We start from the raw sequence: 13,501 nt of genomic DNA, 5'->3' as shown, positions 1-13,501 counted from the left end.
AGCAAACCTTGCGATCTATTGGTAGCGCTTTGCGAAAACCCGGTTTTCGCATTCGGTATACCTGCCCTTTATACCGTCCTTCAGTTGGGCAATCCGCCTCGTCAGACAGCAACTGAGCACAATGAATAATGAACAGTGTATCTACGTTACAACATCACACACTATACACCTTTTCTGCGCAGAAAATCAAAAGTTCCCAACAACAGTAATAATATCTCAGAGGCTTTCACAAGTAATTATACTATGCACATATAATAACTATCAAAACGATTGTTTAACCACGTGGCAAGTCTACCGGAAGTTCGCGTACGCACAGCAGGAAATACACATACGCTAAGCAATGCAATACAGTTAAAACGCACAATCACAGAAAAAAAGAAACAGTTTTCTCTTTTGTCCCTAGGTTCTAGTTAGCGTGCCCTAGATAATGCAAAACGGACATTCGGTTTCGCAACACAGAGTAAAATTCAGGTTTTGAACACCATGCGTTCTTACCCGTTTATGACGCGTCTCCACGCTTTGTTGAGGAACCGAAATCCGTTGGTCTTGCATATCATCGGCAACGAAACCTCCAAAGCTCACGAGCCCCCAAATTATTATGTGCGTATTGTCGCTAACCAATAACGATTGTCGAACCTCGAGTTGTGTTTCCAAAGCACAGAGATTTATTCGCAATAAGTAGAATAAAATGCTCAAGCGAAGTAATAGTAAATACAGCCGTTACTTATCGCAGGCGCTCTGGATCCAGTGCAGTCATTCAATCCTGAAGTCTGGGGACAAGATGTCTGCACTCTGGATCATAAGCTGCTGCTTATATACACAATCACATACAGTAATACAATGAAGATGGAATAGCTTGCATCTATTGGTCCAGGTCTCAGGAAGGTCCAAGGGGTTGTCATCATTGGCCACTTCATACAAAGGAATACAAAGGAGGGGGTCATCTCAGCAGGGATACCCCCTGCTCTGCTCTTCCCGCCAAGATTCCTTAGTCTTAAGTAGTTCATAATTCCCAATCATTCATAACTTGTGTATGCACTCTGCGATTCCCTCGCAGAGTGAACCAAACAGTAGGATATGTAACAAGGTTCATTATGATACCACTCATGATGTTATTCCTTCAACCCGTTCCGTGTATTTCATTAATATGCATGTAACTCTGATATAACATATAAATACTACTATATTTCGACATAACTGACTATGTGTTGCAACTATCATTAATGTGTACTATTTTATAAGTATGTGTGTTTGTGCGAATGTATGGTAAAAGAGCAATTACTGTTGCTGCCACGTGTAGTGGAGGCGCACGCCCTTTCACGCCGTAGCGTGCCCTTGTACGTCGTAGCGTACCGTACGCATCTTTTCAGACAAAGACAACCAAGTTGGCTAGACTTTACAAATGCGTAAGTATTAACTGGTGAATTAAGTCCTTCCACATTTCATGAGAGAATCCTTATAAGAAGATGTACAAGCAGGAGATCCGGACCGAATACAATAAGGTAGTCAGATCCTAATCAGTTCCTAAATTTGCAAGTCTGAAAGTTTTAGGAAAGCGCAAATTAGTGATCAGCTTTTAGGATGAGGATGTCCTGACAAAGGAAAAAAATGTGAATAGAAGTTTTGGAAAGTAGGATTAATATGAATCTAAGGTGCAAAAAGGGCTCATCCAACCAATCATTAGATCATATTCGAAGGCAGCAAGAAATGGTGAACTTGCAACATATTAATATACAAAATATTTGCCTGGCACACACTACAGTCACTATTCCATGATTGTCAACAGGCCCGGCACTTCCATTAGGCAACCTTAGGCAGTTGCCTAGGGCGCCGGGACCTGCAGGGCGCCGCTGACTAGATTTTGTAATTTAGTCAGCGGATTGGGGACAGAGGTGCGGCGTGGCGCCAGCTGATTTGTAAAGTCCGTCGGATGCGCCCGGGCAGCCGCACTCAGACATGATCACTGACTGATCACATTTTTTTTATACCTCCCTACTTCCTAGATTGGACTTTGTGCACCCTCTTTTAAAAAAAAATAATAACTAAATAAGTAATTAGATTGCATATACTCACTCTTTTTTCTCTGGTCTGGTCAGCAAAAGCAGGAGGGGGGCTCTTCAAACCTCTTCCTTCTTCTCTTTATCTCTTCAATGGCTGCTTCACACAGAGGAGTGAGGATGGAGCAGTGCATGCTGGAAGGGGAGGGGCGTGGGGAAATAACTTTACTCACACTGTCACTGACAGACAGTGTGAGATCAGGAGCAGGGACAGGCGAGCACATTGGACAGAGAGATCACATGATCACTGACAGTCAGTGATCATGTGTGAGTGCGGCTGCCCGGGCGCATCCGACGGACTTTACAAATCAGCTGGCGCCACGCCGCCGCTGCACCTCTGTCCCCAATCCGCTGACTAGATTACAAAATCTAGTCAGCGGCGCCCTGCAGGTCCCAGCGCCCTAGGCAACTGCCAAAGGTTGCCTAATGGAAGCGCCAGGCCTGCATACACTGTTCTACTGTTTGCCTGGTTTAGCAAAAAGGGTTCAAGCGTTTTTTTTACTATCCATATTTTTCGAATGTTGAGGGATTTGGATTGATGTTATATAAGTCATAATTAGTCTTGATTAACGTATTTAGCACCTTATACTGATCCCTCTATTCCTTGTTTTTTTGCTGCTGAATATGCAATAATAAAGTGCTGAGTCTTCCTTATGTTGCTGGTTCTCAATAGCGTATTCATCACATTTATTTAAAAAAAATAATTTAAATTGATCATTTTGCGCTAAATATGAAGGAAAACGCCATAGGGGATCCATGTGATTGTGCTCATTTTTTTCAATGTCTAACATAATAGGTGCGTGATCAGAAATAAGAATATTTTCTAAGTTTGTATTTCTAATTTGTGAAAGTAAAGTGTTACATATCATAATATAATCAGTACGAGAAAGTGTATTATGCACTTTGGTGTGGTGTGTATAAGACCTATCTGTAGGGTTCAATATTCTGCAAGGGTCCACCAAATTATGTTGTGTTTTTAATATATGAATTTCTTCTGTAGATTTAACTGAACCCAAAGTGGGTATAGTAGATCTATCCATTTATGGATTGTCCATAGCATTAAAATCACCTCCTATTATCAGATTGTATGTAGTACGTTGCATCAAAATTTGTGAAATTTTCAAATAAAAATTTCTATTAGGAGTGTTAGGCGCATATATATTAAGTATAGTAAATATTTCTCCATTTATACTTATGTCTACCAATATAAATCTTCCCTCGACATCCTGAATAACTTCACCTTTCACATATTGCATCCTTTTCCCAAACAAAATTAACACCACCCGTTTTTTACTCATAAATGGTCCTGATATACATTCTTGAATCCAATTACTTTTAAGAAAAGAATTTTGGGAGGCTTTTCAGTGTGTCTCTTGAAGCAGGACTACACCAGGAGATTTTTTTCTTAAATGCGTAAGTATTAACTGGTGAATTAAGTCCTTCCACATTTCATGAGAGAATCCTTATAAGAAGATGTAGGACCTAATATTTGTGCACAAGATAGATTAGATGTTATCATTTCCTCTTATTATGGAAACCAAAAACACACATACACACATATATATATATACACAAAAGAAAGAGAAGCGCCAAACATAGTGTGATACCATCAATGCCAAAAAACCCTTTTGAGAAAGTTATTTATAGACGAAACACGTCAAGGGAGCATCAGTATTTCACTACCCTGATAGGTAATTTGGAAGGAGGCTTTGGTATCTGTGACTAGGGAGGCGAAAAGAGTTATCTATTCCTCGTGGTTGCCTGCCTGTTTGGTGAAAAATAATTCCTGTCATCTGCGGCCAAAGGGGCTCCCTAAGGACTTTGGATAAGTCTATATTACAGATAAGCCTGCTTTATATATACCCAATTTTGGAATCCAATGAACAGAAGGTCCAATCTATACAAGGAGGAACTTGGCATTTCAGAGGGATATTATTCCCCAGATAAGCGATTTTATTATTTATTTTTGGTACGAGGCCAATTTGAATTATATGGTCACTTTTTTTTGGGCATTGATGGTATCACACTATGTTTGGTGCTTCTCTTTCTTTTGTATCTATCTAGGTCTTACATCTGCAAGTTGATGTTTAAAGTGAAGCAGCCTACTGTATGTGATTTCTAATATTTGAGCACGATTTTATTCACGTGACCGTTTGCTGTTACGCTGAGCGCCGTTGTCTTTTCACTGTTTTTAATATATATATATATATATATATATATATATATATATATATGAAATCTCCTTCCATCCCATTAAGGAGGGGCTTATCTCCAGCCTATCATTCTTAAAACTACAGGAGAGTCACATCGGAGTATCATCTTTTCAAAATACCAGATTTTTGGGGATTTTTTTTTTTCTTTTTCCCAGCCCTTAATGGAGCCAGGCCCTTTCGTTGCAGAGAGGGATTTCCACTGAGGATCACACGACAGGTAAGTATTCTTCAATAGCAGCAGTACAGATCCTTAAGTACTGCTGCCCACTGCCCAGCAATGATAAACAGACCCCATTGTGTTGAAGGGAAGATAGGTAGGAGTTCTCCTAGATTTCCCCCCTGAAGGGTGAGCACACATTCAGTGTAAAATTAATCCAAGACAGAACTTGGTGATAGGTGAATGCAAAGTTACCTCATCCTCACGGGTTATATGGGTCATACGTTGCCCCTATTCTATTGAGCCCTGGGAACATTTCCCCTTTCTAAAGCAGACTATTAGAGGACACATTTGGTCATTAGTTTACAGTTATACTTTCAAATAAATTACACATTCTGCGATCCTTATATTTGACATTGTATAACTTTATTTAATAAAAGTGATAGTAAATGATAGTTTCACTACTGAAATATTGAATTGAATTACAATGCTCTGAATATTCAGTATAGATTTCATATTCTACTTTCATTCTCATCAGGACAACAGTTGTGTCTGTTGGTGCAGCAGAGGGGCTTCCTTGGCTTTCCTCATTGTTGCTTTTTTCCTCTTCAGCAGATGCAGATTCAGCTTCTAGGGTGACACCCAGTGACTCCTCTGCTTTATCTCTAGGTTCTTCTAATAGGGAGCCTGCTGCTTCTATGTTGTTATCTGTTGGAAGGAAGCGTCTGGAAGAGTTGTATTTGCTTCGCCTAGATTGGAGTGCATTGTGAAAGCTGCTGTATCTCTCAGGAATTCTTCTTGTGGTGGGTTGTATCTCACCTGACGCCTCATCAGCAATGGAACCAGCTTGTTCCTGTATGCAGTGATTTGCATCTAATGCTCGACGAGACTTTTTCTTCTTCTTTCTTTTTTTCTTCAGAGCTCTGGGGGCAAAAAACATATTTCAGAGGGTCTTCCATGAATTTTAGCATTGTGGAGCAAATTATTACCTACTACAATTAAGAATGGTGAATAAGCACATAAGGTACATGCCATGCACATAGGCACATACCTGTAGCCACTTAGCATTATCTCACGTCACCCATGAACACTTAATTCCACATATTTAGCTTGTAACAACACTCAATTATATAGAACTATTCCATTTTGTCAATAGTCCTTTCCATTTTATCCCTAACTCTTCTTATTTACTGTGTCATCTTTCACCCCTCCACCAACACACAAACTTGTTCATATTGCACCTGCATTACTCCACTGACCTCTAGTTAACACCCATGAACTGTTGTCCTATTTATTATCTCTAACAAGCACAGCATCCACCTGTCGCCAGAAAATATTTATTTCCTCCACTCCCGACTACAGATTGCTGGGGTATCACTATCACTCCCATTATGTATCCCCATTTTGACATTTCTAGGCGCCACCACCTAGATATCTCAGTTCTATTATATTTGTAATTAGACAGATTTATCTGGATAAAGTTTCAGTGCTGCAGTGTTATTATTATAATGCTCCATTTCACTGACCATGTTTAGATATTTGTCTAATAAACAGAATATTAATAATCATCTACAGGTTTAACACAAAATGATCCTCAACGGAGGCGTACAATTATCTTCCCCACAATATGCTTTATACACCATATATTTGTACTCACTCATCCTGCTTCTCATTCCAATGTTCCTCGTCAGTTTTTAGGATATTGTTCATATCAAATAACTGCCGCTGGTACAGCCAATCTACCATGCTTCTCTCCATGACGACAAGTGTCTGTCCTCCTTACTGCCTAGCAGCTGTAGGACACTAGAATCCAGCTGGTTGTGATGTCACTGCTGAGGTCATAATAGTCTGATCAGGCAAAGTCTCCATTGACCACTGAGGGTTATTAAAGGGGAATAATAATATAATGACATTGGTTTTTTTTCCCATCATAATTATTATTGAACTATTACATTTAAAACATACATATCCATAAAGAAAGACATACACATTCCATGGTATTATTATAAAACATAACATAAAAGGAAAGATCAATAAAACAATGGAAATCCATATACCATCCACTAGTATCAAAATTCAAAATACAAGTTAACTTTATGTTATTGTAAAAATTCTGATAGGTATCAGGTATCATTACTCCAATGTGGTCTCCTTGCAACCCTTTGTTCACCATTCAATAGGCAAATCATTATTTTGAACTCTATTCTCATACCATTCTGTAATTCTAAAGCAGTTATATATTAAGCTTTTAGTTTCATTCGGAAGTGAATTTATATAACTTTCCCATATATTAAATAATTTTTTAACCTGTTTCTCTTTGTATATTGATGCCTCGATCCAATCCATCTTAAATACATATACCAACTGAATAACATTAAAGAAGGAGGTAGAAATTGCATCCAAACTTGTAAGATACATATTTTTTGCAACTGCTGAAATTCTAAAAAGCAATTTCTTAGCCATTTCCGTATATTTAAAAGATTTATCCAAAATCCCCTGTACCGCCCATTCGGAGGATAAGGGTACAACATTTACTAACTCTTCCTTAGCATATTCTTTAATTTGAATCTAAAATTGCTTTATATATATACACATAATCCCATAAACAGTGAAATAAAGAAACCTAAGTTTTTCTCAGAACTGCAAATTCCCAAATTGACATCTTCTCAAAGGGAAATATTAGATGCTGATATTAAAAAGAGAGAGGTACAGACGGCTATATTTAAGATTCGCCCTAATAAATCCCCGGACCCTGATGGTTTTAGTGGAGAGTATTATAGAAATTTAAAAACAAATATTATACCTGTTCTCACAGATTTATTTCAGAAGATTCATAAAAATCAAAACTTTAATGAAGCATACACCATATTAATACCAAAGCCAGATAAGAATTGGTGTCTTCATATAGGCCAATTACGCTTTTAAATCAAGGCTTTAAGCTTTTGGCCAAAATGATGGCAAACAGATTACAGAGTATTATACCTCTCTTGTTGACAGACCACCAACTGGGTTTTACACATGGAAGATATGCAGTTAAGGGGATAAGAACGGCACTTGCAGCAGTAATAGCATCTTCTACAAAAAAAAGATAACCATAATATTATATTGAGCTGAGATGCAGAAAAAGCTTTTGACAATATCTCATAGATTTTTTTTTCAGAGGATTTTTGAGGTACGGGCGTTTTGGCCTCTTTTTTTAAAAAAATCATACAATATATGTATAACAAACCATGTACAGAACTAATGGTTAATAATAAGAGAGGAGAACCTATTCATATGTTGAGGGGAATCAGACAAAGGTGTCCCCTATCTCCATTACTTTTTAACCTTAATATTGATCCTATTATTTGAACATTGCAGCAATGGGAAGAGTTTCACTGTATAAAAATTGGAGAAACTACTATCAAACTAACAGCATTTGCTGATGATCTGTTATTATATATTTCTAGGCCCCAGGATTATCTACACCATCTTTTGGATACAATTAATCAATTCAGATTATTTTCTGGATTACGATTAATATAGATAAATCAGTGGAAATGTCATTGGGACCTGATGAAACTCCTTTATGGAGTAGAAATATTGCCCTGAAATGGGCTAAACCATATATTAAATATTTAGGGATATATTTACCAAAACATAGAGCTATATAAACTGAATGTCAAACGTATTATCCATGCTGTAGAATTAGATTTAAAATTGTGGCAACACTTACATCTTTCCTTTATAGGTAGAGTAAATCTAATTAAAATGATTATTTTCTCCAAAATACTATACCCTGTACATGTCTTACCAGTACGTTTAACTATAAGAGATGAAAAAACCTTCAATATAATATTTCGAAGATTTATTTGGAACGGTAAAAAAGTGAGGATAAGCATGAATATCTTACAAAAAAACAAAACAAGAAGGGGGATTAAATTTTTCAGATATAAAGTTTTATAACCAAGCAGTGATTTGTAGATATATTGGTTATTGGATTAGACAACAGAATGTTCTTACAAACTTAACAGTGGAGCAACAATTTATTCCACAATTTGATTTTAGAGTCCTTTTGCATATGACTCGTCTAGTTATGCCTTTTGAAATATTGAATAATCCTCTATTATTCAATACTTGGGGGATTTGGCATAAAATACGAATGAAATGGGGACTTCACCATAAATATTCATTATTTTTGCCTTTTTTGGGAAATGGAGATTTCCAAGACGGTAAGGCAGGGGTTGGCAACCTTGTTCTATCAAATCAGAGTGTCGGCTAAAATCTAGTAAAACCCAGGTGTGCCAGTTGGGTGTGATATATATTATTTATATATATATATACATACATACATACATACATACCTACATACATACATACATACATACATACAGGGCTGCCTAGAGAAATTCATGGCCCCTTATAGTCAAGCGGCGCAACATTTTTTTACCATGCAAGAGGTCCTACAATTGTGGGCGTGGCAGTGCATCATTGGGGGCATGTCTAGCAGGTGAAAAGCACCAGGCCACCCTCTTACAGAAAAATGCATTACTCACACATGCCCCCTTGCTCAGCAGCTTTGCTCACATATGTCCCCTCTGCCCACATGTTTTAATCACACATGCCTCCATCTGCCCACATGCTTTAATCACACTTGCCTCCGCTCTGCCCAGCACCTTTAGTCACACATATCCCCTCTCTGCCCAGCACCTCTAGTCACACATGCCCCTCTCCATCACCTTTAGTCACAAATGCCCCCTCTCCAGCACACCTTCTTCTTACCTTCTCCACTGCACAGCATGGGAAGATATCCAGCAGCCCGCCGAGTACCATGTGACCACTGCAGTCACATGACCAGGTGTCTGAAGATTCCTGAGCTGAAGGGGATTTAGCCACAACCGGTCCCCCCTGCACTCAATAAAAAAAATAAAAAAAAGTACTTTTAAAATATATTTTTTTTTTTCCAAAGATAGGTCTCTAGTGGGGACTCGGGCCACCAAGCAGGCCCGGGCAATTTATAGCAGCCCCCTCCCTTATGTCTCATTTTATGAGGCTAATATCATATTAACAGTAAGGGACCAGCAAAAAAACGTTATGCCGCACAGTAGTGCCCCAGTTCACATCATACCTCATAATTGTGCCCCCAATTCATCTTATGCCTCATAGTTGTGCCCACAAATCATACTTAGCCACAGTTGCCCCCAGAAACTCATAGTATGCCACAGTAGCCCCCATAAACATATATTATGCCACAGTTGCCCCCAGAAACACATAGTATGCCACAGTAATACCCCCAATAGATTTTATGCCACAGTAATTCCCCCAATAGATTGTATGCCACAGTAATGCCCCCAATACCTTTTATGCCACAGTATTGCCCCCAATACCTTTTATGCCACAATAATGCCTCCAATTCTCTTCATACTTCAAAGTGCCTCCAAATATTTTTAGATACAGAAAAAATGTCCCCAATGACTGTTATGGCCTCAGAATTGCATAAAAAATAATTTTAGGCCACTAATAAATGAGTAAAGAATGATATAATTGTGTACTTACCTCTTCCAGGCGTGATCGGGTCCACAATGGTGCTTGGGAGGAACTGCGCAGCCGCCACTAAACTGCTGTGCAAGCACAGCAGTTCAGCTCTTCTCCGGCTGTCATTTAGGATGGTCGGACGGCGTACCAGGACTCAGGGAGCTGCGTGCCGGGGGTTGCCGACCCCTGCGGTAAAGCTTATAGTCCATTTTGTGCATGGACCCAGAGATACGAGATTTTATTAATATAACACAAAAAAGATTAACTTTTTCTGAAATTTGTTCTAAATTTGACTTTATGAGCACTTTTACTTTAGCAATATTTCAGGTATAACACTATTTGATTTCAGTGACGTCTAGACTTGAAAGATTGGGAGAATGCCCTTGACTTGCAACTGATAAAGTATATATTTTACAAATGAGGCTCTAGCAAAATTTTATAACATTTTGTACATACCAGATTATAGCACTAATAGAGAAACAGGAATGTCTATATGGTTGGTTCATTTTCCACATCTATATTTATCTACTACTCAGGAGAATTTATATATTCTAATCGCACTTTAAGTGATAGCTCATGTACTGAAATGTTTTTTAAACTTTTTTATAGAGTATCTTTATCACCTAAAAGGTCTCACAGTATAGGGATTAGTGGGGACTCAAAGTGTCCAAATGTAATAAATCTGAGGTTTCTTTATTTCACTATTTATGGGATTATGTGTATATATATAAAGCGATTTTAGATTCAAATTAAAGAATATGCTAAGGAAGAGTTAGTAAATGTTGTACCCTTATCCTCCGAATGGCCGGTACAGGGGATTTTGGATAAATCTTTTAAATGTACGGAAATGGCTAAGAAATTGCTTTTTAGAATTTCAGCAGTTGCAAAAAATATGTATCTTACAAGTTTGGATGCAATTTCTACATCCTACTTTAATGTTATTCAAAGATCAGTTGGTCAGGTTAAAAAATTATTTAATATATAGGAAAGTTATAGAAATTCACTTCCGAATGAAACTAAAAGCTTAATATATAACTGCTTTAGAATTATAGAATGGTATGAGAATAGAGTTCAAAATAACGATTTGCCTATTGATTGGTAAACAAAGGGTTGCAAGGAGACCACATTGGAGTAATGATACCTGATACTTATCAGAAATTTTACAATAATATAAAGTTAACTTGTATTTTGAATTTTGATACTAGTGGATGGTTTATGGATTTCCATTGTTTTATTGATCTTTCCTTTTATTTTATGTTTTATAATAATACCATGGAATGTGTATGTCTTTCTTTATGGATATGTATGTTTTAAATGTAATAGTTCAATAATAATTATGATGGGAAAAAAAACAATGTCATTTTATTATTATTCCACTCTAATAACCCTCAGTGTTCAGTGGAGACTTTGCCTGATCAGACTATTATGACCTCAACAGTGACATCACAACCAGCTGTATTCTAGTGTCTTACAGCTGCTAGGCAGTAAGGAGGACAGACACTTGCCCTCATGGAGAGAAGCATGGTAGATTGGCTGTACCAGCGTCAGTTATTTGATATGAACAATATCCTAAAAACTAACGAGGAACATTGGAATGAGAAGCAGGAGGAGTGAGTACAGATATTTGGTGTATAAAGCATATTGTGGGGAAGATAATTGTACGCCTCCGTTGAGGATCATTTTGTGTTAAACCTGTAGATGATTATTAATATTCTGTTTATTAGACAAATATCTAAACATGGTCAGTGAAATGGAGCATTATAATAATAACACTGCAGCACTGAAACTTTATCCAGATAAATCTGTCTAATTGCAAATATAATAGAACTGAGATCTCCAGGCGGTGGCGCCTAGAAATGTCAAAATGGGGATACATAATGGGAATGATAGTGATACCCCAGCAATCTGTAGTCGGGAGTGGAGGAAATAAATATTACAGATTGTTCCCCTTACAATGTTTCAAGCTCATACAAAACAATGTGTAGAAGGAACTTATACTGAGAAGCATTGAAAATTAAGCGTTGATGATTGAAATTAAAAACATTGCTGCTGTCCAATACCTCACACCCAAATAAATGGCTTAGTGGTTAGTATTATTTATATATGTATAGTAATCACAACCAGGGTGGGCTGTAATGTGCTCCCCATGTTTCTGTGCATGTCCTCTAGGGGCTTCAGTTTTCTCCCATAGTTCAAAGATATACTGGTAGGTTAATTGGTTACGTAAGTGTTTGTGTGTCAATGATAGGGATATAATATTGTATGCTGCACTGTAAATAAGAAGAGTTAGGGATAAAATGGAAAGGACTATTGACAAAATGGAATAGTTCTATATAACGGAGTGTTGTTACAAGCTAAATATGTGTAATTAAGTGTTCATGGGTGACATGAGATATGGAATGGGTGGAGCTAGTAAAGCTAAGTGGCTACAGGTATGTGCCTATGTGCATGGCATGTACCTTATGTGCTTATTCACCATTCTTAACTGTAGTAGGTAATAATTAGCTCTACAATGCTAAAATTCATGGAAGACCCTCTGAAATATGTTTTTTGCCCCCAGAGCTCTGAAGAAAAAAAGAAAGAAGAAGAAAAAGTCTCGTCGAGCATTGGATGTAAATCACTGCATACAGGAACAAGCTGGTTCCATTGCTGATGAGGCCTCAGGTGAGATACAACCCACCACAAGAAGAATTCCTGAGAGATACAGCAGCTTTCACAATGCACTCCAATCTAGGCGAAGCAAATACAACTCTTCCAGACGCTTCCTTCCAAGAGATAACAACCTGGAAGCAGCAGGCTCCCTATTAGAAGAACTAGGAGATAAAGCAGAGGAGTCACTGGGTGTCACCCTAGAAGCTGAATCTGCATCTGCTGAAGTGGAAAAAACCAACAATGAGGAAAGCCAAGGAAGCCCCTCTGCTGCACCAACAGACACATATGTTGTCCTGATGAGAATGAAAGTAGAATATGAAATCTATACTGAATATTCAGAGCATTGTAATTCAATTCAATATTTCAGTAGTGAAACTATCATTTACTATCACTTTTATTAAATAAAGTTATACAATGTCAAATATAAGGATGGCAGAATGTGTAATTTGTGCAAAGTATAACTGTAAACTAATGTCCAAATGTGTCCTCTAATAGTCTGCTTTAGAAAGGGGAAATGTTCCCAGGGCTCAATAGAATGGGGGCAGAGTATGACCCATATAACCCGTGAGGATGAGGTAACTTTGCATTCACCTATCACCAAGTTCTGTCTTGGATTAATTTTACACTGAATGTGTGCTCACCCTTCAGGGGGGAAATCTAGGAGAACTCCTACCTATCTTCCCTTCAACACAATGGGGTCTGTTTATCATTGCTGGGCAGTGGGCAGCAGTACTTAAGGATCTGTACTGCTGCTATTGAAGAATACTTACCTGTCGTGTGATCCTCAGTGGAAATCCCTCTCTGCAGCGAAAGGGACTGGCTCCATTGAAGGCTGGGAAAAAGGAAAAAAAAAATAAAAAAATCTGGTATTTTGAAAAGTAGATACTCCGATGTGACTCTCCTGTAGT

The 13,501-nt window shown here is 37.9% G+C and overlaps 1 protein-coding gene across 1 annotated transcript in view; it reads left to right on the top strand.

Moving 5' to 3' along the window:
• Positions 1 to 12,769, top strand: part of ADAMTS20 (ADAM metallopeptidase with thrombospondin type 1 motif 20) — a 265,728-nt gene extending 252,959 nt beyond the window's left edge. Inside the window, exon 40 of the mRNA XM_075209069.1 lies at positions 12,502 to 12,769. The gene's annotated coding sequence lies outside the window, so the exon portion shown is untranslated. The remainder of the gene's footprint in view (positions 1 to 12,501) is intronic.
• Positions 12,770 to 13,501: the final 732 nt, after the last annotated feature.

This window comes from Mixophyes fleayi, chromosome 4 (assembly GCF_038048845.1).
Source record: "Mixophyes fleayi isolate aMixFle1 chromosome 4, aMixFle1.hap1, whole genome shotgun sequence".
In the NCBI taxonomy this organism is placed as follows: domain Eukaryota; kingdom Metazoa; phylum Chordata; class Amphibia; order Anura; family Limnodynastidae; genus Mixophyes; species Mixophyes fleayi.
This window is presented reverse-complemented; position numbering and strand designations above follow the sequence as displayed.